This window comes from Onychomys torridus, chromosome 1, assembly GCF_903995425.1.
Source record: "Onychomys torridus chromosome 1, mOncTor1.1, whole genome shotgun sequence".
NCBI lineage: Eukaryota > Metazoa > Chordata > Mammalia > Rodentia > Cricetidae > Onychomys > Onychomys torridus.
The window spans coordinates 165,311,586-165,336,334 of NC_050443.1; the positions used below are offsets into that span (position 1 = coordinate 165,311,586).

At 42.6% G+C, this 24,749-nt stretch overlaps 1 protein-coding gene and 1 non-coding gene across 2 annotated transcripts in view; one reads left to right on the forward strand and one right to left on the reverse strand.

Annotated features, from left to right (window-relative positions):
• The window catches only part of Cnnm2 (cyclin and CBS domain divalent metal cation transport mediator 2), a 140,246-nt gene that overhangs the window by 4,007 nt on the left and 111,490 nt on the right, over positions 1–24,749 (forward strand). The window lies entirely within an intron of this gene.
• Positions 7,938–8,078, reverse strand: LOC118576913. Its single transcript, XR_004944108.1, has one exon. It is a non-coding gene; the product is annotated as a small nucleolar RNA SNORA70 (small nucleolar RNA).

A 24,749-nucleotide genomic window follows, 5' to 3' on the forward strand; every position in this document is an offset into this window, starting at 1 on the left:
CTTCTTATCCAAGGAGCTGTGCAGTGTTTGGTTAAGAAGTAGAGCAAATGCTGGGCGGCGGTGGCGCACGCCTTTAATCCCAGCACTTGGGAGGCAGAGGCAGGTGAATCTCTGTGAGCTTGAGGCCAGCCTGGTATACAGAGTGAGTTCCAGGAAAGGCACGAAGCTACACAGAGAAACCCTGTCTCAAAAAACCAAAAAAAAAAAAAAAAAAAAAACAAAACAAAAGTAGAGCCAATGGAAGAGACATTCAGTCTAGTTACTGATTCTGAAAAGCAAAGACGGTTGGTGGCAAATTGGAGATTTAAGCCATATTTTTGAAAGGACAGAATGGCTGCTTGATACTTAAACAGTTCCCCTTGGTTTTTTAAATGAATTTGGTCAATTTAACTTTATAGTCACTTACATTAGTTCTGTTTTTTTAATTAAAATTATTTATTTAATTTTATGTGTTTGTGTATGTGTCTGAATGTGTGTATGTGTATATGCAACAAATACTTGCAGAGGTCAGAGCTGTCAGATCCCCTAGAACTGGAGTTGTCAGCCAGCTGCCGTGTGGTTGCTGGGAACCCAACTCAGGTCCTCTGCATGAACAGTACTGCTTGACTACTGAGCCGTCATCTCTTTAGCTGTTTTTTTCTTTTATGAAACCACATTCAACTCTCAAGCTCTCTCTCAAAAAAAAAAAAAAAAAAAAGAAAGAAAGAAAGAAAGAAAGAAAGAGAAAAGAAAAGAAAAAACCCACAGAAATTGAAACAAGGACATTTATATTTTGATAGCAATATATTTTGACAAATTAAAAAATATTTTGTATTGGTTTCACCAATTCACAACACTCCTTTATATTAGAATAATATAAACATTTATATACTATAAATGATGCTATAGTTGGCATACTAACAGAAAGTTGTATTAAATTTACAGGTACTTTTAAAAGCAGGTATTAGTTCTTTTTAATGTATGAGAAATAGTTTACCTGATTCTCTAATTCAGATATAACTGTTTTTCTAATGTATTGGGGATTGAACTCATGGCCTCCATGGTAGGCAAGCCCACTGGTAATAATTAAAATTTTTTAAAGTTTATTTATTTATTTATGTGTGTGTGTGTGTGTGTGTGTGTTGTGTGTGTGTGTGTGTGTGTGTGTAGAGATCAGAGGACAACTTGTGGGAGTTGGTTCTTGTTGGGGAATATTATTGTAAGGTGTGTTACTTTTGTTGATGTTGCATTTGTTTAACTCTGTGAAGCTGTGTTACTGTGCCTGCCTAAGACACCTGGTGATCTAATAGAGAGCTGAACAGCCAATAGCAAGTCAGGAGAAAGAATAGGCGGGGCTGGCAGACAGAAGAAATAGAAGGAGAAAATCTGGGAGGAGGAAAGGAGTGAGAGAAGGAGGAAGACGTAAGAGGCCAGCAACAGAGTAAGAAAGAAAGACATATAGAAGTAGAAAAAGGTAAAGCCTAAAGGTAAAAGGTAGACAGAATAATTTAAAGTTAAGAAAAGCTGGCAAGAAACAAACCAAGCTAAGGCCAGGCATTTATAATTAAGAATAAGCCTCCATGTGTTATTTATTTGGAAGCTGGGTAGTGGGCCTCCAAAAGAGCAAAAACTACCAACAACATTTTGGCGCCCCACATAGGGTGCCAATTGTCCTTTTTTAAAACTGTTGCTGCCTTTCAAGCCATGGCTGTCCTAATCAGCAACTGCAACTCTGCCACTACCAGCAGCAGTTCGGCTGCAAAGGCCAGGCTGAGAGGATTCTGTCCCCTCAGGCATCGACTCTTTCAAAGCTACCAAGGGACCTTAGCTAAATCTCTGTCCCTCTAAAGAACTCAAGATTCAAAGGTTGAGGTGGAATTCTGCTCCTTAGAGAGGCTGAATAGCAGGTCACTCACCTCCTCTCTTTGCTCGATTCTCACAAAAAGCCCTTGTCCTTCTCCTCACCCCCACTTAAAAGCCATTCTCCACCTGGCTTCTCCCTACCACTTCCTGCCAGCTAGTTGCTGACTCAGCCTCCTGACTGCAGGTGAATTTTATTTAATCAAACAAAGGTAACACACCTCACATCATTAAACATGTTCCAGAGCATAAACAAAGTAACACACCTTAAAATAATATTCTACAACAGGTTCTCTCCTTTCATTCCAGAGATCAAACTCAGGGGTCAGGCTTGGCAGCAAGCACCTCACCAGCTCCTTCTATCATTTGTGATAAAAAATGCATGGTGTGGGATGCTCTGAAAACTTTCTCCCTCTTCCTTTCCCCTCATCTCTACTTCTAAAAAACAGAAAGAGAACAAAACAAACACTCCACAATCCCCCTGTAACCTCAAACTGGTTAGATCATTAACCCAAATTTCATTGGAAATTCCCTGCATAATTGAGCTGGTCTCTGTTGAAGCTTTTCTTGTCAATGTTGATAATCAGTCTGGTTTAGTCTTCACCAAGGTGGTTTGGGAATTGGAGAGATGCTCCCTTTATGTAAGCATCTTGAGTGTCTCCTTTCTAGTGGCCAGGACTTTTGGTTTTTCTCGAGACAGGGTTTCTCTGTGTAGTTTTGTGCCTTTCCTGGAACTCACTCTGTAGCCCAGGCTGGCCTCGAACTCACAGAGATCCGCCTGGCTCTGCCTCCGGAGTGCTGGGATTAAAGGCGTGTGCCACCACCACCCCTGCTGTAGCCAGGGTTTTAAAACTCTGTCTGCAGGTAACATGTAGTTTTTGCTTGAGAGAGGAAGGTAGTAATGGTACTAATGTTATAGTTTGATCATCATGGTGGTGATAAAGATGGTTTTGTGCATAGGGCTGAAGGCTTCTGTGGAGAACCCTGTTGAAATCTCATGTCTGAATGCAGTGTTATTGCTCTGTTACCAATGACCACAATTGAGGCTTGGATTGAATGATCTGTTCGAGGTCACATAGTAATTCACTGGTTTGGGGTTTTAACTTATGTCATGTCACATCAGAATTAGCTGTTTTTGTTTTTGTTTGCTTGTTTATTCCATGTGCTGAGCTACACCTCTAGCCCCAGAACTCACTCTGTTAATCATTCTCTTATACTTGTTCCAAATACTGATATTTGCGTTATTTTAAATTTATTTATTTTTATTTTATGTATGAGTATGTATGGGCACTATGCTTATACCTGGTGCCTGTGGAAGTCAGAAGTGGGCATCAGATACCCTAGAAATGGAGTTAAGGATGGTTGTGAACCACCACGTGGGTGCTGGGAACTGAACCTGGATCTTCTACAAGAGCAGCAAGTGCCCCTAAGCCCTGAGCCATCTCTTCAGCCCCCGTATTTCTGTTTTAATGAGTGTGAGATTGATTTGGGCTTTTATCAAAACATTGCCTCAGAGCTTTTTGGGCAATAGGCCTCTACATGTGTTTATATGAAATGTGTTTTTGTTGCTTTTAGAGCCAATGCTTTGGTGATAGTGGGTAGAGAGAGGTTGGTGCCCTCTTTTTAAATATTGTAATATGCCCAAGCTTTTGCTTGTATGACCCTAATACCAAGAAATTGTTTTTTGAGACAGTTACACATGCAGCACTGGGATTCCTTTGTGGCTGTTTCGCAGTGACATTGTACTGCTCTAGTGTGCTGGTTTACAGCTGCTTTATTTGTATTGTTTTGTGTATATGAGTGGTTTGTTGTTGTTGTTGTTTTGTTTTTTGAGACAGGGTTTCTTGTGTAGTTTTGGTGCCTTTCCTGTATATGAGTGTTTTGTCTGCATGTAGGTCTGTGCGCCACATGCATGCCTGGTGCCCACAGAGGTGGTGAGCCACCAGGTGGGTGCTGGGATCTAACCTGGGTCCTTCAAAACAAGTACTCTTAACCATGGAGCCAACCCTCCACCCCTACAACTGTTTTCTAATGGTTAAGTTATATAACCGCATTTCCTTCCCTGTTTCCTTACCTGCTTCCTTACTGTTTGCCTTCTGAGTCACACAATAATTTGTCAACCCAGTTTTCTGTTTCAGCCTTGATTTTCTCTTCATTATTTTTTTTTTTTCCCTAGAGCTGAGGACCGAACCCAGGGCCTTGCACTTGCTAAGCAAGCGCTCTACCACTGAGCTAAATCCCCAACCCCCTCTTCATTTTTGTTGTGGCTACCATATGAATACTTGGTTGCTAATGGCCATCCTTTTCAAGCCCGCTCCTCATAGCTCCACAGGTCATTAGTTTTGTAGTTGCTGATAAATCCACATAAGAAAAGAAGCTCAGTAAGTCACAACAGAAGATAATGAGAACGCAAGAAAACTGTCTAAACCAAACAATGTAGTGGAAAGAAAGACTCAATAAACAGCTGCTTGTTTGGTGTACAGAAAGCATGTCAGGCCTCTCCTTTCCTGTTATCACCTTCTCATGAGAGACTGTGGACTCCACTCACCCAGTTATCTACACCGAGATGACCTGAATAATTAGTAATCAGTTATTGGTTTTTTCCCTTCCTTTTTCCTCTCCTTTGTAACAGTTAAATCCCAGTATTGCAGGACTCATGGTTTATAGCTGTTTAGGACTTACTTGGTGGGGTTCTCATCTGCCTATGATTTAGTTAGAACAGGTGGACATCTAGTTCTCTTCAGAGCAAGGATGCATCTGTAATTTCCACTTAAAACATTGGTGTGGACTGTGGAGGTAGCTCAGTTGCTACAGCGCTCAACTGGCATGTACAAAAACCCTGGTTTCAAACCTAGCACCACGTAAATTGGGCATGGTGGCACATATTTGTCATCTTAGCACTTGGGAGGTGGAGCAGAAGGGTCAGGAGTTCAAGGTCATCCTTAGCTATGACATAGTAAGTTTGAGTCCAATCTGAGGTTTGTGGAACTCTATCTCAAAACAAAAACCCAAAAAACCCCAGTAGGTACATAATTCTCTGTTTCTGTAACTCAGTAAGTCCTTCCCTATGACTATGCTAAGCGCTTAATATGGAAATATTTTTCCCCTCACCAAATTTGATGTTCTGCTTGTCTAGAATGTAGGAGAATGTTTTTAAAAAGGCATGAATGGTATCAAAGGGAGTGGATCTGTATATTTCTACGATCTAATTTTGTGTGTGTGCAGTAGCATACATTAAGCTATCGTAATTTTGCATGCTTTCCTAATGTAACTGAGAAGTGAAAGAGTATAGAACCCGAGTGAGAAAGTGTGCAGCCTGAAGGCTCTCTAGTCCAGTGTTTGCCCATGTTTTCACCAGGTGACAAGACTCATTTGGGTCACTTATAAGATCCTAGGTGTCACGCAGAGACTTCGTGACAGTAGGCTCTGGGGAAAGGCTGTGGGATCCACCATTGTTAAGCTACCCTGAGGATGTTCATAGGGGAAGGCCTCAGTGGCAAACAGTTCCTCAGCGCCTGAACAAGGAAAGTAACCCCTGGAAAGGAGGGACGTGTTTGGGGCCACACCCTACTACCTTGGCACATCCACTGGACCAGAACTCATGCCCCTGACTTCTAGACTGGCATTCTTTCCATGCGAAGGGACCGACCCTCCCTTCCCCAATTCAGAGTTAAAGGTTAGCCACATCACTGAGAAATGGAGTTTTCAGGTTTGCATTGGTTTTTACCTTGCGACTTTGATGTCAGTATTTTAGATATCTCGCGCCCAAACAATCGTCAACTGGCATTTTGTTACGTAGGTGATAGGTCTGATTGTGTAATCGGATTTTATGTTGTGTTTTACTTTAGCTTAGTTGATAATTGAGGTTTTATTATGATCAGAGTGGGAGTGTATTTGGGGATGTGGGTATTGCTTTGTAGATTGCTCAAAGCCTTCAGTTGTTAAATACAAGTACATCTTTTGATTTAGTGACGTATTTTCTCGTTTCTCCTTAGCTGACTTTCCTTTTAGAGTGGTGAATGTTGGTTTGGGTCTGTGGGGTAGCAGTTCTTTGACTCTTTTCTGCCTACAGACATTTCTGTTGAGATGCTCATCAGGGCTGGGGTGTCCCACAGTGGCAGAGCATGTCCCTGAGTGCATTGAAGCTCGCTCTTCTTCATGATTATTGTATGCACTTTACTTCACCCCTTGCCCCCTTTTTTTGAGACAGGGTTTCTCTGTAGCTTAGGAGGCTGTCCTGGAACTTGCTCTGTAGTCCAGGCTGGCCTTGAACTCACAGAGATCTGCCTGCCTCTGCCTCCCGAGTGCTGGGATTAAAGGTGTGCACCACCACTGCCGACTTCCTTTGAATTTTTGAAATGCACAATATAAGCCAAATTCTGATAGAAGAGAAAAGACAGCAGCAGCAGTGAAGGGTAAGGTTTTCAGCTCTCAGCTATTGCTCTGATCTCTTGGCTATTAACTCTGTATTTGGCTCTGTGTTTCTTATTTAACAAGACGGTTACATCTACAGAAATCATCCTTGATTTTTGGAAGTTTTTGTGTAAATAGTGCCTAGCATTGGACGGTGGCTCTGACTGGGTACAGCCTGGATAAATCGGGCAAGGACCTTGTCAGGCCTTTTTTCTTGGGTTTTGTGGGGTTTCCATATAGTGCTGGCCCCTCCCCGCAAAGGGCCTCAGAGTCATTCAGGTCCTGAAACACTCCATACTCTTGTGAGGGCCAGTTAATTTTAATGGTTAGGAAATTTAGGTACAGTTAAAATAGCATTACCCAAGAAACCTCACAGAACACACTGAGGCAACATCATATTTTACGTTTTTATTTGCTGTTGAATTGTTTTAAAATTGTTTTAAATTTATTTTTATTTTATGTTCATTAGTGTTTTGCCTGCATGCATGAGGGTGTCAGATGCCCTGGAACTGGAGTTATAGACAAGCATGAGCTGCCATGTGGGTGCTGGGAATTGAAACTGGAAGGGCAGCCAGTGAGTGCTCTTAACTGCTGAGCCATCTCTTCATCCCCAAATTATTTAAAAATTTTAAGAACAATTAGATGTTTACTATAGTTTTAAATAAAGTAGCATCAATATAAAAATGTTAATATGTAATAAAACAATGTAAAATATGTTTTTATATTGTATATTATTGGTATTGAACTTTAATTCTATTAAGACTTGTTTGGCATAGAAGGAATATTTATCAAACTTAAATACATAGGAAGGGATCACTGAGATTGTCTACAATTGAATTAAATAGACGGAATACTGCCAGTTACTTATTTTTGCTCTTCTTGAGATGGTGTCTTCTGACTATGCAACCCAGGCTGACCTTGAACTTGAAATCCTGCCTTAGCTGCCTCAGTTCTGGGATTATAGATGTGCACCACCATGTCCAGCTGCACACAATTTAGTTTAGTATTTGTTTTCATCCCCCTTTGCTTAGAACACTCAAACAGGAAACTCCAAATGCTATGAGACTGAAGGAGAGCCACCAAGAAGTTCTTTTGTTTGACATCACATGTATTGATAATTCTCGAACATCTACACTGAAGGAAATTCGGGGGTGGCTGGCTTGGGAACAGGGAGGTGGGGGGCTAACAGAAAGTGACCTTTGTAGAATATATGCTGTTAGGCCAGATTAGGTGGAAATGGATAATGGCGGGGTCAACCACTTCCCCTGTTTTGATTTTATTTACTTACCTATTTATTTTCAGACTTGATGTGAGATTTATTAGTAAACATGACTGATGGGGTATACAAGCCATCAGGAGTACAGGGTCTGCCCTTGTCCAGGGCCACAGCTGGGGATGTATTTAACCCTATGTGAGCTGCTTCTCAGCTCCCATGTCCTCAAATTCATCTGTATTTAATAGTGAAGCCCTACTTCTCTGAGCTGTGGATCTTCTGGTGGCCAGGGACCTTGCACTTGGCTTTCCACAGAACCTCAACCACATGTTCCTTACTCCACAGCTTGGTGTAGATGGACCTGATGACCTTGTCAAGTCACATGCCCTGGGGCTTTCCAGTGGCACCCACATACCTGTCTGGAGTCTAGGTTGGGCAGAGCATTGAGGTCAGATACATGCACATCCAGCAGAAAACTCTCCATGGTTCCTTGGGAAACCAGTGCAAGCAACAGGATGCATATCCTACCAAGGAGGCTGCAGTTTGCAGCCTTTGCACACTGTCCCATCCCCCCATGTGAGGAAAGAAACCCTGTTGGCTTAACTGCCTGCAGCCTTTCCCTGTTTCGTATCAGTGCTTCCACGGATCATAAATACTGTACTGACTGGGGTCTTCATCTCTCACACTTGGTGTCTTTGTGCTGATGCACTGTCAGATCTGGCCAGAATGATTTTTTTGACTTTGCATGCTGTTGGAAGGAAGGATGTGCCTGGTTAACATAGTTAAGAAAAGTAGGCTTCCCTTGGATCTGCTTTGGATAGTAACTTGCTTCTTTGATCCTAGTAGAAAATGGAGATAGTTTATAATTCATATAACATGCAGTAAGAACTAATGTGACCCAGGCAGGGTGGTGCACACCTGTAATCCTAGTGCTTGGGAGGCTGAGGCAGGAGGATGGTGATTTCAAAGCCAACTTGGGAAACATAACAAGAACTTGTCTTAGAAAAAGAAAAAAAAATGAAAATAAATACAAACATGTTCCTAACAGAACTTAGAAAGTTAATGCCTAGTTAGTTATTTTTATATTCGAACTACTTTATTGATAATTGCATATAGTGGCAAGAACAGATTAAGGTCATACTACTGTAATAAATTCCAGACACTGGGTAATTTGTACATAAGAGGAACATGTTTTCCCCAGTCTAGAGGCTGGGAAGTTCAAGATTGGGGATTTGGTGCCTAGTAAAGGCTTTCTTACCTTGTCCTCATATGAGAGAAAGTGACAGATCAAAAAGAGCCTTAGGCCGGTTCCCTCCAGCCTGGCGATAAGGGACTGAGTCATTTTTGAGGCCACCCTCATGACCTGGCCTGCCCTGAGGGCCCCAGCTCTTAGTACCCCCATGGTAGGGATTAAGTTTCAACATGAATTTTTCATGGGCCAGTTCACAGTAGCAGTTCTCAGTCCAGACTGGAGATTGACAGTCAGAGGCTTACCATGGTTGTAAATGTTAGAATCTTGTAAGAGACTAATTAGTGTGGTCTCCCCCACCCCCATTGTTTTTTATAAAACAGTTTTTCTTTATTTGTTATCATTACTGGTATGTGCATATGTGTGCCCTGGTGTATGTGGCAGTCAGAAAAGCTGGTCTTCTCCTTCCACCACGTGGGTACTTGGAATTGAAGTGGGATCACTTGGTGGCAAGCCCCTCCATCCACTGGCTGTCTCTCCAGCCCTCTTCAGAGTGGTTGAATTCTGGGCCTGCCCTTTCCCTGTCTGCTGACTTGACAACCTGACTACAATTGATTACGTGTTCTAATTTCTCTGAAGTACAAGTGCGAGGATTACAAGATCACTTTGTAACTATAGACCACAGGAAGGGACAACAAGGATGAAAATGTCTACAGCAAGTTTGCATGGATTTTGAAAGCCCTTGAATGCCCCAGGATTGAATACAAAAGGAAATTCTCAGATTACTCTGATAAAATGGTTTCAGCATTGATTATATCAGAAGTATAAAAACAGTGATGTTAATATAGCAAGTTTTGTGTCACTTAGAGCTGTGTGGTTGTGACACTTTTGAGAGGCATTCAGGACTCCTAAAACTGTCCTTAGGGTTAGCGGTTTCCCCGAAATCTTGATTCAGAGATTCAAGGAAAGAAAAGGGTCGTGTTGGCCTTCACATTCATGTATGTTGTAACATTACCTATGAATGATGAAATAGCACATGAAGATAGAGCACAGAGGAGAACGTTAAGGGAATTAGAGTTGTCAGCTAATTACCATCATTTAATGATAATTTTGAAGGCTGTTTGGGAAATGTAGGGTGATTATTTGTAAGGATTATAGACTTGTAAAACTACTCACATGCCTCGACTAGACGGGAATGTGAAAAAGTACAAGTAGTTGGTGGGTATGGGTGGGGTGACCACAGCTGACCTTTGCAGAAATCAACTTGTTAACTTTGTACAATGATACACTTGGAAAAAATTCAGATCTGCTAAGAACGTTATGTGTCCTGATCTTGGAAAAACTCACCTTTGCTCATGCTAGGAACTCAGTATTACTTCATTTCCCCTGGGAGGATTTTATTGCTGACTCAAATAGTTTTTGTTTTGTTTTGTTTTTTACAAATTTTAAAAATAGGGATGCAGTTTAGCCCCTTAAAGCACATGGGTGGTGAATTTAGTGTATTCTCAAGGTTGTACAACCATGACTACTGTAATGGTTTTCATCCCCCCCCCCAAAAGCCCTTCCACCTGGAAGCAGTCACTCCCCATTTCCTGCTCCCACAGTCTCTGCTCCCTCTATCTGTTTTCTGCCTATCTCTGGGTGATCCTATTCTGGACATTACATCTGGATGAAATGCAGCCTCAGGGCTGGCTCCTTTTTCTCAGCAGAACTGTATTTATGGTTCATAAACAATACAGAGTGAATCAGCACCTCACTCTTTTTGATAGCCAAATATCTCATCTCGAGGATTTTGTTTTGTTGTTTTTTATGTTTTGAGACAGGGTTTCTCTGTGCAGTCTTGGCAGTCCTGGAACTTGCTCTGTAGACCAAGCTGGCCTTGAACTCACAGAGATCCTCCTGCTTCTGCCTTCTGAGGGTTGAGATTAAAGACATGGGTCACCATGGCTCAGTTCATCTCAAGGATTTAACACATCTCGTTCATGCATTTACCTGTGGATAGATATCTGTGTTATTTGCGTTTTTTTGCCTTTTGAATAATGTTGATGTGAATGTTGGTGCACAGGTTTTTGTGTGGAAATAGGTTTTCAGTTCTCTTAGGTAACTATGTAGGAGTCACATGGTTACTCAGCTGTTAACTTTCTGAGAAATTTCTAAGTTCTTTTCCAAAGTGACTGTACCATTTTATATTCTTACCAGCCGTGTATGAGGTTCCAGTTTCTTCCTATACACATACACACATACACACACACACACACACACACACATACTCACACACCCTTTATAGACATGCTAGACAATATTTCTGTGAGATATTTCCTGTGGCTTTGATTTGCATTTTTGCAGTTGTAAAGATGTTGAACATCTCTTCTTGTGTTTATGGCCACCACTGTATGTTGGGGGATGTCTGTATAGTTCCTTTGCCCATTTCTTTATTTATATATTTAAATTGTATGATAATATATGTGTACATCTGTGTGTTGGTGTGTATATGTGAATGCAGGTGCTCACAGGGGTCAGCATCAGACCCCTGGAGCCGCAATAACTGGTATTATGATCTGCTTGACATGGGTGCTGGAAACTGAACTCCAGCCCTCTGCAAGAGCAGTATGTGCTCTTAACTGCTGAGCCATCTCCTTTTGAATTTTAAGAGTTCTTTTTATATGTGGAATGCTAGTCAGTTTTCAGATACATACTGTGTAAATATAATTCCATTCTGTGAGTTGTCTTTTTGCCTTGAAAAGGGAATGTTAGTAAAGCCAATTTGTCATTTTTCTTTGGTCATGTCTAAAGCACAATTGCCAGGTCCACAGTCATGAAGATTTATGCTGTGTCTTTGTCTTAGAGTTTTACAGTTTTAGTTCTTACACTCAGGTACACTCAGGTCTTTAATCCAGTCGGAGCTAATGTACACAGCGTTAGGTAGGGCCCAGTGTCATTCTCTTGAGTGTGACTGTTCAGTTGTCACAGTACATTTGTTGAAGAAGAGCTTCTTTCTCTATTGCATTGTCTTGACATCCTGTCAAAGATCAGTGGGCCATAAAAATGAAGGCTTATTTCTGATCCTTAAATTCCTCTTGATGTTCTTAGGCTGATGCCACACTTTCTTGGTTCATGTAGCTTTGTAATAAGTTTTTAAATTGGGAAGTATGCACTTTTCAGTTTTCATGGATCAACTTGGACATTTCTATAAGTGGTAGGGACTCAGCGCATCTTTAGGTCTCTTTGGAGAGTGTTGTAACATTGATAATAGCAAGTCTTCCATTAGTAGGGTTGTCCTCTTTCTTGGTTAGGTCTTTCTTCTCCTACAGTGCATTGTTGGTAGTTTCCTTTTGTTGAGTTTATTCCTAAGTATTTAATTTGTTTTTTTATACCACAGTAATGGAATTCCTTTATTAATTTTGTTTTCCAATTGTTCATAGCTAATGTATAGAGATACAAGTAGTTTTTGTACATTGATCTTATGTTCTGCAACCTTTGAACTTATTAGATAACAAATGGTTCTTAAAATAGAAAAATGTTTTTAAAAACACATGAACTTTTGAAGCCAGCTTGGTGTACAGAGAAAGTTCTAGGACAGCCAGGGCTACACAGAGAAACCCTGTCTTGAAAAACCAAGAAAAAACCAAAAAACAAAACAATCATATGAACTTCTTGGTCTAGAGATATGGCTCAGTGGTTAAGAGTATTTGCTGTTCTTACAGAGGATCTGGGTTTGGTTCCTAGCTCCTGTTTGGAGGCTCACAGGCTAACTTACTCTAACTCTAGTTCTAAGGCATCTGGTGTTGTCTTCTGGTCTCCTTGGGCACCAGGCATGTATATACATAGATGCAGGCAAACCTTTATACACATAAAAATAAAACCTTTAAAGTATTTTTGAAAGCCAGGTGGTGGTGGTGCACACCTTTAATCCTAGCACTTGGGAGGCAGAGATAGGCAGATCTCTCTGAGTTTGAGGCCAGCCTGGGCTACAAAGGGACTTCCAAGACAGCCAGCACTGTTACACAGAAAAACCTTATCTTGAAAAACCAAAAAAAAAAAAAAAAAAAATTGAAAAACATCTGTATTCCTTGGGATTATTTTATTTACTTGTTTCATTAGATTACAGTAGATTTTGTATTTTTCAGTAAAACTTTAGCCATGGGGGAGCTGGGAATGCTGCATAGGTGCTAGAGTAGTTAACATACATGAAATCTTGGGTTAGCTCTCCAGCAGTGTGTAAAACAGGTGTGGTGGTCATTCCTGTAATTCTGTACTCAGAGGTCCAGGCAAGAGGATCAGAAGTTCAAAGTCATCCGTAGCTTCATAGCAGTTTTGAGGCCAGCATGGGCTATGTGACTGGCTGGAATTTGGATAGTTATTATGGTATTGTAGCAGAGCAGGGGTATGTGATGAGTTCAGAAAGCAATCCAGCTAATATCTAAAGTGTTTGACAGTGCCTTCCTCAGAAGATCACTCCCCAAGGGTTTTCTTTGCAGAGGCTAGAGGAGGCCTGGCTTTTAGTTAGCACCTTCAGAGTACCACCATCAGTTTCCAGATCACTAGAAGAGAATGGATCTCTGCATTCCTGAATGGAATCTAGGCCTCTTGTACACCAGGCCAGTGTTCTCGGAGCTACATCCCAGGCTTCTCTTCCTTCCTTCCTTCCTTCCTTCCCTCCTTCCTTCCTTCCTTCCTTCCTTCCTTCCCTCCCTCCCTCCCTCCCTCCCTCCCTCCCTCCCTCCCTCCCTCCCTCCCTTCATTTTAAATACTGGTGTGTGCAGAGTGGTAATCTGAGAGGATCACTGTTCTCCTTGCAGCTAAGACAGCTGAGGGCATCTTGTGATCTTTACCGGAGTATGCAAAGCCTCAGTTTTTCCGTTTGCCCGTCTGATCCTAAAAGCAATGTGCTGACTGGACTCGGAGCCTCCATAGAGTGGCATTTGGGGTTTAGATAGTCCTGAGACTCAGGCAAGACTCAGGACTATTTGAGTGGCCTTGATGGCTAAAAATTAGAAAGACAGCAAAACGCGCTCTGCCATCTCTTCTAAAGTGCGCTTCCTTTTGTTACTCATGGCTGTCCTTGATTTAAAGCTTGTCAAGAATAACATCTCTGTAGAATTGATTCCTGAGCAGAGACCTCAGCTTCCCATTGCCTCTGCGTTGTATGCTGTCACCATCATTATGGCCTTGAAGACTTAGGGTTCTGAGAAACCAGAGAAATACAGTGAAGCCTCCTGCTCTTTGTGTATATGAAATAAAGGTACTTGGGGCTTAGGGGTTCAATTTGATTTCAAAACATGTTCTCTGATGAGCATGTTCCAGTATTTGGAGTTGTTGGTAGCCTGCGGGAATACAGCTTTTTGATACAATAGCTCTGATGAAATGAGAGATCAGCGAAGGGGTTCAGTTCTAGCTAGATGTGTACTTTAAGCACAAAGCTGCGGTCCTGAAGGAGACAGTTGAGACTCTGGGCACTGGTGCTTCCATGTGTCTGTAGTAATGGCCACTGCAAACCCAATCCAGACTGCCGAAAGGAGACAGAAGAATAAAAGCTGGAACCCTGTACTTGAAGTGTACTTAGAAGTTTCTAGACTGTCTTATGCTGATTACTAAAATAAGAGGACTTTTTAACTTTGGTAAAGATCAGGTATTAGTTTAGTTCTATAAATTTTTTTATTATTTTTTAAAATTTTATAATTTAATTTAATTTTACATATCAGCCACGGATTCCCCTGTCCTCCCTCCTCCTGCTCCCCTCCACCCTCTCCCCAATTCACCCCCCAATCCCATCTCCTCCAGGGCAATCCCCTGGGGATTCAGCTCAGCCTGGTAGATTCAGTCCAGGCAGGTCCAGTCCCCTCCTCCCTTCACCCAGGCTGAGTGTCCCAGCATAGGCCCCAGGCTCCAAAAAGTCAGCTCATACACCAAGGACAGGTCCCAGTCCCACTGCCTGGGGGCCTCCCAAACAGTTCAAGCTAATTGACTGTCTCACTTATCCAGAGGGCGTGATCCAGTTGAGGGCTCCTCAGCTATTGGTTCATAGTTCATTTGTTTCCACTAGTTTGGCTATTTGTCCCTGTGCTTTTTCCAATCATGGTCTCAACATCTCTTGCTCATACAATCCCTCCTCTTTCTCACTGATTGGACTCACACACACACAGACACTGAGAGAAACAATCAGAATGGCTAAGATCAAAAACACTGAAGACAGCTTATGCTGGAGAGGATGTGGAGCAAGGGGAACTCTCCTCCACTGCTGGTGGGAATGCAAGCTTGTACAGCCACTTTGGAAATCAATATGGCGCTTCCTTAGAAAATTGGGAATCAATCTCCCCCAAGACCCAGATGTAGCACTCTTGGGCATATACCCAAGGAATGCTCAATCATACCACAAGGACATTTGCTCAGCTATGTTCATATCAGCATTGTTTGTAATAGCCAGAACCTGGAAACAACCTAGATGCCCTTCCACTGAAGAATGAATAAAGAAAATATGGTACATATACACAATGGAGTACTACTCAACAGAGAAAAACAATGACATCATGAGGTTGGCAGGCAAATGGATGGATCTAGAAAAAATCATCCTGAGTGAGGTAACCCAGACTCAGAAAGACAAACATGGTATGTACTCACTCATAAGTGGATACTAGATATAAAACAAAGATGACTAGACTGCTACTCACAACTCCAGGGAGGCTACCTAGAAAATAGGACCCTAAGAAAGACACAGGGATCACCCAGACAGAGAAATGGATGAGATCTACATGAGCAAACTGGACGTGAGGGTGGGGGGTAATGGAGGGGAAGGGTTGGGGCAAAGTTCTATAAAATTTTTAGTGGCCTCAGATAAACAACGTGACTTTTTTCTGACTCATAAGAAACACTCTAACAATTGCAGTCACACCACGTAAGACATTTTGGTGAGTGTTAAACAACACAGGATGGTGGCCCCATTGGACTATGGTGGAGCAGAAAACCTCCTGTTGCTGCTTAGGCTGTGATGTTGGAGTGCAATGCACTAGTTGTTTGTGGCGATGGTGGAACTGCACTGCCATCCATAGGAAAGTATGGCACATGAAACATATAGTGCCTGTTGATAATGAATGACTATGGCATTGACTTATGTATTTATTATATTTCACTCTTTTATTATATATTATTATATACCACTCATTTAGAGTGTATCCCCCCCCCCCCCCAAGGCAGTGTTTCTCTGTGTAGCCCTGGCTGTTGCAGAACTCAATTTGTAGACCAGGCTGGGCTTGAACTCAGAAGTCTGCCTCTGCTGGGATTAGTGCGTGTGCACCGCTCAGCTACGATAGCGTACTCTTCCTTGGGAAACGAGGTACCATCAAGCCTTCTGCCCTGTGGTCACAGCCACTCTCGGCTCTGATTTCCTCTTTCTCTAGACTGTGGTATGCTTTCTTCGTAACTTTGATCACACTTGTTCTTTGTCAGAGTCACACATGGATACCATCCCGTTGCAGTGGCTGTCGCTCCCACCCTCTTGCTCCCCGCCCTTCTTTCAAGTCCCCTTTTCTCATGTAGGTCTTTTTATTTTATTTTGTGACCCGCTTTTATTATTTTAGCCAGGGCCATCTGTGTGACAGACAATGGGCTTGAAGCTTTTCATTGGAGCCTAGTGTCTTCATCAGTGGCACTCAACTGAACACAATGGTTGTCCTTCCCCAAATCCATCAGCAGCCAATAGTTTAGCAAGGTTTGATTTAATTTTGCTTGTTCATGACCCAAAAAGCAATAGGATATACTCTGTGTGTGTGTGTGTGTGTGTGTGTGTGTGTGTGTGTGTGTGTGTGCATGTGTGTGTACACATACCCTGTTGTGTGCTATTCAGGATGTTTGCATAATGACAAAGTCACCTAAGGATGTGCTTTTTTAGGATCTGTCTCTGTCTTAAACTAACACAAGATGATGACAAATAGACTTTGTGTCTATTCTGTTCACTAACTTCGGGAAAACAAGCATTTTGGAAGAGAAATTGATGTTTGCTTTGCTGACAGACAGCATTGTGTCAAGTGTGTTGCACAAACATTATTTACTCTGTTCCTGGGTATTTAAAAGTGTCTACTGGGTTTGACCTGATTACTGAATGGTGAAGCCCACCAGTTAGTGCAGACCGCTGGCAGCGTCTTTGTGCCTCCCTCTGAAGCAGGGACAGGCTGTAATTTCTCTTGATGCTTGAGGATGTGTAACATGCTGGCGGAAGAACCTTAATTGGTTTAAGCTGGCTTAGCTCCCATTAGCTAAATATCCAACAAGTCAGCGGGGTCATGCTTTCGCTGTGACCTCGGAAGGCCCCTCTCCAAGGTTGATGTTAGAAAAGGTGTGAAGGTTTGCTGTCCTTTTCACAAATGGCAGCAATGTCCCTTTCCTGCAGTCATTCACCCAGCCTGGTAGCTTGAGGCCCTAGCCCTACTGGATGTTATAAATATTTCCCGTCACCCGTTCAAAGGTAAATGGAGGTATTTCTGGCAGAGTTTTGGATTGTGGGCAATCATTACCCATTCTTCCGTTCTTTTTTCACTGCAAGATCTCTTCGGAAAAATAGTGACTTCCTTTCGCTGAATCTTCAGCTTGAGATCTCAGCAGTCTGACTTCAGTCTTAGCCAGTGACGTCACTGACATCTTCCCGGCTGTTGGGCTCCTTGGCTGAGGTTGGCAGTGGCTGAGGACCACTCTCCCTCCAGCCTGCCTCTCACCGAGTGCCTCTGCTGTCCTCTAGCCTCGCTCTCTCTCTTTCCCTCTCCTCCTGAATTTCTCTTCATTTCTAGTCAGCCTTCCTGAGACTTCTGTCTTGAGCTTTCTCCCTCTTCAGAAAGCTTTCTTTGATTCCTTTGTCCATAAGCGTTCTTAGTGTTCTAATAAGAAACTGTGGGTGACACAAAGTTCAGTTGGACCTGTTTCTGTAAAGTGGTATACATATGAATTGGTACTGTTTTTCTCTTTGTGTCTTGTTAGTGATTTGCTTAAAATGCCCCTTCCGGGTTTTGTTTTTGTTTTCATTCCCCCTGCCATCACCTAGACCCTCAGAGTTCTTTTATTTCTGCCTGCTACCTTCTGTATGCTCCACAAGGACGTTTTATTTTCAAATTAAATTAGTGTGGCTTTTTTCCTTCTGTATTATGTTACAAAGGCTTGCAGTGTAGCTTAGGCTGATCTTGAACTAGTGATGTCCTTGCCTCTGTCACCCAAAGGCTAGGATTATAGGTGTGTGTCTATATGCTCAGCTCATTAGTCTGTTTAAAACGAATTAATAAGGCTCGCTCTCTCTCTCTCTCTCTCTCTCTCTCTTCTCTCTCTTCTCTTTCTCTCCCCGCCCCTCCCTCTCTCTCTCCCTCCCTCCCCCTTCACTATTGTATAACTTCTAAGATGGTCTTCTTCACTTTGTTTCATGAAACATACCTTAGCCAGGATGAACATCCTTGAATGTAGTGTTGTACCAGTGAAAATCCTCCTCTCTTTATAGTAATATGACAATATAGTGATATTTTATTTGTACTGAAATGTGATTTTATTTGTATATTAATAAAGTTGCCTTGGGGTCAGAGCAAGCCAGAGCAGAAGCTGGGCAGTGGTGGTGCACGCCTTTAATCCAATCCTAGCACTTGGGAGGCAGAGCTAGGTAGATCTCTGTGTGTTCAAGGATACAGCCAGCATGGCGACACACGCCTTTAATCTCAATACCAGCCATAGAAGACCTGGAGGTCTGTACAGACAGGCAGTAACGAGGAGGTCATGTGGCTGGGTTTACAACCAATGAGAAGGCAGAACAGAAAGTCTATATAAAAGACAGGACACAGGAAGTAGGCCTCTTGTGGAGAGGAACGACAGAGCAGCAGTGAAGGGTAAAGCTCTCAGCTATTGCTCTGACCTCTTGGCTTTTGACTCTGCAATTGGCTCTGTGTTTCTTCTTTAACAAGATGGTGACATCTACATCACAGAACCCTTCTTTTAATCTCAAAACAACCAAGACAGAGAGGAGTAATGCAGAGTTGTGGGCCCATGGGGTGCAGACCCTCTGGCTCCATCTTTCCTTTTGCATCTGACTCATGGCTCCTGCACCTGGGCCCTCCTGCGTTCTGGCCACCACTGCAGATACTCCAGCATGCTCCTGTGGCCTAGTGACCACTGCTCACTTTCCCTGGAATGTCCTTGCCTGCGAGAACATTGTGCCTGTCCCCCTTTCCTAGGTCAGGTTTTATGCAGAGGCCACTTTAATAAGGCTGTGACATTCCCATCTAAAATTCCAGTCCCTTCCCCAAACACTTATCTGTCACTGTCCTTTTTATTTTGTCTCTTTTTCACATGAGGACCTGGCATAAAGGGAAGGAGTTGTCGAGGGAATATTATTGACATGTGGTGTGATTCGAGAGCTCTTTGTAATACCAAGGCTAGTGATATAATCGTCCCAGAAGGTAATGGCCATATGTTTAGGAACCAGAGCCTTTCCCTATTGGCTGCACCCCAGATATCTGTGATCTCAGGAACCAGTTACAACTGAAAACACAGTGTTCATCCAAAAATTTTCTAAAAATTTTAATTATTTAAAAAATTATGGTGAACTATCCATAACATGAAGTTTTCCATTTTAGATGTGCAAGTCAGGAATGTTATGGGCTTTTTACAAGGCTTTTTGAATCGTTCCATGTACCAACTGCAAATCCATTGAATGCTGTGTTGCTGTGCCATGTGATTGCTCCTCACAGCCCCTGAAAACCACTGTTCTACTTTCAGTGGTCTTTGTTTTTGGATTTTTTTTTTTTTTTTTTTTGAGAGAAAGTCTTACTATATAGATTTGGCTAGCCTGGAACTTGCTATGTAGTCCAGGCTAGCCTAGACCCACCTGTCTCTGTCTGGGATTAAATGCATGTTCCCTACACCCAGTCCTACCATCTGTCTCCGACTGTAACCATTCTAGGGATCTTAGAAGTGGCACTATCTAGTATCTGTCCTTCTGTATTTGACTTATTCTACGTGCCTTCATGTCCTTGAAGCTCATCTGTGTTATGGCATGTGTCAAAATTAACTGAATATATTTTGTTTCATGTGTATGACACCTTTGTTGTGTCTGCTTGTCTTTCAATGGACCTCTGCTAAGTACATGAACATGAGTGTTCAAGTATCTGAACCTCTGCTCTCAGCTCTTTGAGATACACATCCAGATGTGACACACACACACACACACACACACACACACACACACACACACACACACACACACACACAGTTTCACCATGTAACTCTGCCTGGCCTGGAACTGGCTATATAGATCAGGCTGGTAATCCCTGTAATCAAACTCAAAGAGATTGAGGACTGAACCCAGGGCCTTGTACTTGCTAGGCAAGTGCTCTACCACTGAGCTAAAATCCCCAACCCTTAAATATATATTTCAAATTGATTAATTTACTATGTGTGAGGCACAAGTGGAGGTCAGTGGACAACTCAAGGGAGTCTATTATTTCTTCTACCCTAAGGATCTTGGGCATCAAATGCAGGATGTCAAGTTTGGCAGCAAGCACCTTTACCCAATGAGCCATCTTGCTGTCCCTGGATTTTTTAGAAAAAGATTTGTTTGTTTATCTATCTATCTATCTATCTATTTATCTATCATCTATTTATTTATTTAATGTGTAAGTGTGTTTACCTTTGTGAGTTTATGTATACCACATGTGTGCAAGAGCCCTTGGAGGCCAGGAGAAGAGGGTAGATCCCTAGGAACTAGAGTTACATGTGGTTGTGAACCTGGGTCCTCTGCAAAAGCATTAGGCACTTTTAGTGGCTGAGCCATATCACCAGCCTCACTAAATATTTTAATAGCTCTGTGTGTGCGTGTGCGCGCATGTGTGAGTGTGCATGTGTGTGCGTGCGTGCGTGCGTGTGTGTGTGGTGTGTGTGTGTGTGTGTGTGTGTGTGTGTGTGTAAAATAGGAACTGGAGAGATGGCTCCGTAGTTGAGAACTTTAGTCTAAAAGTCAGCATTGAAGACTGGTTCAGCATCTCTGAGTTCATATACACGATAGAACAACTTTAGTTAAACTTACAAGACTTTTAAAAGTATGGAAGAATTACTACTTTGAGTGAAAAGAAAAATTTAATTTCAGCTTGTTTTAAAGTTTCCTAAGGCGGCTTGCATCTGTGGTCCCAGCTACTCAGGAGGCCAAAGCACGAGGATTTCTTGAGCTCACTTTGGGCACCAGAGAGAGACCCTGTGTTTTATTAAAGAAGGAGGAGAAGAGGGGTCAGAGTCAGAGTCAGAGAGATGGCTCCGTGGGTAAAAGTGCTTGCTGTCAAGTCTGAAGTCTGAGTTCCATCCCAGGACTTACATGGTGGAAGCAGAGAATTGATTCCTGTAACTTGTTTTTTGGCCTCCACACGTGCACTCCCACAATAAATAAATACATATTTTTAAATGAAAAAAAATTCTAAAATATTCTGAAATGTTACAAACGAGATGGTTGTTTGCTGGCTGGTTCTATGTCATCTTGACACAAGCTGGGGTCATCTGAGAGGAGGAACCTCACTGAGAAAATGTCTTCGTAAGATCAGCTGTAAGGCATTTCCTTAATGAGTGATTGATGGAAGGGCCCAGCCCAACTGTGGGTGGTGCTACCTCCGGGCTGGCAGACCTGGGTTCTGTAAGAGAGCAGGCTGAGCAAGCCATGAGGAGCAAGTCAGTAAGCAGCTCCCCTCCATGGCCTCTGCTTCAGCTCCCACCTTCAGGTTCTTGCCTTGAGTGCATGCCCTGATTTCCCTCAATGATGGAATACTAACTATAAAATGAAAGAATCCCTTTCCTTCCCAAGCTGCTTTTGGTCATGGTCTTTTATTACAGCAATAGACACCTTAACTGTGACAGTCATTAAATTCATTGTATGCTTGTCTGTGCTCCCTAAATTAATCAAGCATTTCTTTGATTATTTGGAAGAAAATTAGTAAATATTTTTAGCATTTCTATCATTTCCTGTGTAGAATCTAGATGCTGCTGAGAAATTTAAAGAGTTTCTCACTCTCTGGCTCCAGCCCCTGCCTTTATCTGCTGGCCAGAGCAGTTACTCCATGCCCGTATGGTACATAAGTGTCAGTACCCACACATCTGGCTGACACCTGCTCATGTTCCTGTCCATCTGAAACTGCTCAGCCTTTAATTTCTTGTTAAAATTTCCTTTTCCCTGTGGCAGCAGAGAAAAACAATGACAGCATGAAATTTGCAGGCAAATGGATGGATCTAGAAAAAAATCATCCTGAGTGAGGTAACCCAAACCCAGAAGGACAAACATAGTATGTACTCACTCATAAGTGTATACTAGATGTAAAGCAAAGAACAATCAGACTGCAACCCACAGAACCAGGGAGGCTATATAGCAAGGGGGACTCTAGGATGACTGTGCCTTATAATAAGTTTTGGATTTACTCAATCACTGGGCAAGCCTCAGTGAAACATTTGACTATTAGGATAAGAATTTGTACTGTATCAAGCTGATAATAGAAAAATAAATAAAATGGAAAAAATTCCTTTTCCCCTGAAATGATCCTGGAACTTAAAACAAAACTTTGTATTTCTTAATTTTCTTCAGTCTTTAAAGTCTTCCTGTTTTCAAAACTATTATATTTACCTGAAAGATTCCTTTGCATTTATTCTCTTATTCTCCTCTGCAACCAAAGTTTAATAATAGAGTGAATTCCTATAAACCATTCACCTAGATTCACCACTTGTTAAGATTTTGTCAGGTGTCTCCATATATGTGTGTGTATGCAAATACATGTATCTTTTTCTTCCAAACCACGGTCATTTAAAAGTAGATTGTAGACATTAGGATACCTAAATACTTTAGCATGTATTTTCAGTAAGTGGAAGGACAGGGCTGACGGCTTAGGCGGTAAGAGCATTTGCTGCCAACAGGGTAGAAGGAGAGAACTGAGTCCTGTGTGTTGTTCTGACATGTACACACACACGCACACACTGAATAAATAAGTGTAAAATAAAAACTTTAAGTCTAAGAGGTTCTCCAGTATTGTTACACAACCAACAAATTTAACATCAATATATGCATATTATCTAATATTCAGCCCATATTCCTTTAATTGTCGTGTCTCTTTGATGGCTTTTGTTTTGTTTTGATTTGTTTGTTTGTTTGTTTGTTTTTGAGACAGGGTTTCTCTGTGTAGTTTTGGAGCCTGTCCTCGATCTCACTCTGTAGACCAGGTTGGTCTTGAACTCACAGAGATCCACCTGGCTCTGCCTCCCCAGTGCTGGGATTAAAGGCGTGCACCACCACCGCTGGCTCTTGGATGGCTTTTTAATCTAGAAAAGTTCCTTGCCTTTTTTTCCTTTTTTTAACTACATTCTTCCCTTTACCTCCCCCCCCCCATCTGTCTGTCTGTCTTGTGGTGGTAGGGGTGGCACTGGCATCCTGATTTGTAGAGTCCAGGCTAGTTAATTTGTATAAGGTTCTGCAGTCTGGAGTTGTGACTGTTTTCTTACGGTTAGAATTAAGGTTTTTTGTTTGTTTGTTTGTTTCTAGGAATACCACATTATACAGTACCTGCTCTCTTAAAAAATTATTACATTTAGTGTGTGTATGTGTGTGCACGCCCATGAATTTGGAGGTCAGGTTCTCTCCCACCATATGGGATTGAACTCAGCTTTGGGGGCAAGTGCCTTTACCTCTCACTAGCCCCTTCTTCCTAAGTCAATAATTTTGGGATGACAGTTTGAGATTGAACACAACCCCACAAACTTTTAGCCAGTGATTTGGGCATCTTTTTCTCTGTAAAAAGTGCCGCTTCGTTAAGTCTTCCTTCTCTGCCCTTATCTAAATGAACTCGGTGGGGAAGGGAGGAAGGAAGAGAATGTGGTGGATGCGATCCATGCATCTCGTTTTCCAGGTGAGCATTCGTGCCCAGGAGGAATTGTGTCCTTAGTGACAAAGTTAGTACTGGGCGCTGTGTTTTCTGATTTTTTGAAGGGGGGGCAGGGGCAGTGTTGGGGATGGAGCCTTGGGCCTTATGTATGGTAGGCAAGTACTCTGCTGCTGAGCTCCATCACCATGCCAGCTGCCTCTTATTGAGGGTAACTTTTCTTCTATCCAGGAGAGCTCAGCGGCTCCCTCCCTAGCCTCACACCTGTGCTTCAGACTCTGGTCACACTGGTGTGGGGTTCCTGGTGCTTCTCTCTCCTGCCTTCTTATGTGCTGTTTTCTCGGCTGCTTACACTCTTCTGTCCTCTTCTTGTTCTTTTTCCTGACTATTACATGAGCTCACAGTGGAAGTCTTTTCCACCAACCTTCGGGCTGAGTTTGTCCCGTCTTTGGTGTGGCAACAGGACCCTGCTCATACCTTAGATAGCACGGTGTAGATCTGTCATTTTTTCCTGTGGGCAACCGTTGTTTTCATTGGTATCCTCTTCTACTGGATTGTCAACTCAGGCAGGAATCTTGTCTAGCTCACCTCAGGGCTTGCCACTGGGGCTTCTTGATAAATGCCTGCTGGATCAGCTCAACCATGCCAGCTCTGTGGTCATCCATTGCTTTCCCAGACTGACAAGGCTGAGTCCCAGGCCTCCGAGTCTTTCCAGGTCTGACAGCTTCCATAGATATCTGGCCCAGAGCACATACAGTAGTGTAGACAATGGCAAACTTTTCTACCTGTTGTGCAAGACCTCAAGGAGCGGAGGGAAAAGTCCTTGTAGTGGTTATGAAAAGCAGGATGAGTTCATTGGTGCTAGAGGGAATATTCCGCAGGGCATTAGCCATGGAGCAGGGAGGTGTCCTCAGGACAGTCCTCAAGGAGGGCAAAGGCTGTGCTGGGGTCAGGGCATCTCAGCAGGAGGGAGCGATACTGCGGCAGGCAGCGTGGGGACTGTGTTAGGGAATCCTTGTTCTCTATGTAATGGGCACATCTGGCCGTCTTTGTATATTGATTGTTGTCCAGAGCTGTTTTGCTTTTCTGGGTATCTGAAAGCATGCAGTGAAACTAGTTGGACATCCGCATTGACAGAGAAGTCTCTTGTAGGCCTAGGCCACTCACTGCAGAAGACTTTCTAAAGCTCTGCATTTGCCATTGTCCTAACAAAAGTATGCTTTTTTAATGT